This window comes from Manacus vitellinus, unplaced genomic scaffold, assembly GCF_001715985.3.
Source record: "Manacus vitellinus isolate BGI_N305 unplaced genomic scaffold, ASM171598v3 scaffold_602_pilon, whole genome shotgun sequence".
NCBI lineage: Eukaryota > Metazoa > Chordata > Aves > Passeriformes > Pipridae > Manacus > Manacus vitellinus.
This window is the reverse complement of record NW_021940683.1, coordinates 1-1,614: the sequence shown is the minus strand read 5'-3', so window position 1 is coordinate 1,614 and position 1,614 is coordinate 1.

Here is a 1,614-nt window from a genome sequence, read left to right as displayed (position 1 = left end):
AACCCCAACTTTTCCCCTCAGAACTCCCCTAAAAACCCCTTTTTCCCCTCAGACTCCCACTTTTCTCCCTCAAAACCCCTTTTTCCCCTCACAAACACCCCCAAACTCGCCCTTTTTACCTCGGGACTCCAAAAAGCTGTTTTTTTTTAATATAAAACTCACTTTTTCCCCTCTAAACTCCCCCAAATCCCCATTTTCTCCTCACACCTCCCCAAAAAAAACACTTTCCCCCCCCCCAAATCCCACTTTTCTTCCTCAAAATCGCTTTTTACCTCACAAACCACCCAAACTTTCACTTTTCCCCTTTAAATTCCCTGAAAAGCCCATTTTCCCCCTCAAAACCCCATTGCCCCCTCAAAACTCTCCTCAGATCCCTTTAATTCCTTTAAAACTTCACTTTTTCCCCTCACAAACTTCAAAAAAACCCCTATTTCCCCTCAAAATGCCCTTTCCCCCCAAAATTCCAAATTTCCCCCTCGCCCCACCCACAAAAAAACCCTTTTCACCCCAAACCCTTCACAAAAACCTTTTCCCCCTCAAAACTCTCATCTCCCCCCCCAAAAAAAAACCTTTTTCCCCCCAAAATCCCCTTTTTCCACCCAAAATCCCCTTTTCCCCCATAAATACCCCAAACCCCCCTTTTCCCCTCAAAACTTCCCCCAAACCCACCTTTTCCCTCCCCAAATCCCACTTTTTCCCCTCAAAACTGCCCCGACCCCCCATTTTCCCCCTCACTTACCAAAAAGAGCCTTTTTTTCCTCCAAAGTCGCCTTTTTTCCACTCAAAACCACTTTTTTCCCCTCATAAACCCCCCAAACCCTCCGTTTTTACCCCAAAAATCCCATTTTTCCCCCCTCAAACCACCCCCAAACCTTTTTCTCTCCAAGTCCCCAAACTCCACTTTTTCCCCTCACAAAAATCCCCGTTTTCCTCCCAAAATACCCCAACTCCCTCCTTTTACCTCAAAAATCCAACTTTCCCCTCGCGACCCCCAAAATCCCCATTTTTTACCTTAAAACCCCCCAAAATCCCCATTTTTTACCTCAAAACCCCCCAAAAATCCCCTTTTTGCCCTCCAACCCCCCCAAACGCGACTTTTCCCCCTCACAAACACCCCAAAAAACCCTTTTTACCCCCAAAGCCCCATTTTCTCCTCACACCCCCGAAATAAACCCATTTTTACCCGAAATCTCACTTTTTCCCCTCACAACTTCCCCAAACGCCCCTTTTAACATCGAAATTCCCCTAAAAAAAACCCTTTTCTGCTCAAAACGCCTCTTTGAACCCAAACTTTCCTTTATCCACCCCAAATCCCTATTTTTTTACCCCAAACCCCCTTTTTTCCACCCGTACCCCCTTTTCCCCCGAAACTCTCACTTTCCCCCTCAAAACTCCTTTTTTTCACCCCAGACTTCCTCTTTCCCCACAAACCTCTCTCTTTTCACCCCCAAATCCCCAGTTTTCACCCCAAACCCCCCATTTTTCACTCCAAACCCCGCTGTTTTCCCCCAAACCCCTTTTTCCACAAAAAAAACCCCCTTCCTTTCTCTAAACGTCCTTTTTTCTTATCAAAACTCCCTTTTTTCACCCCAGTCCCTCCTTTTCCCCTTAAAC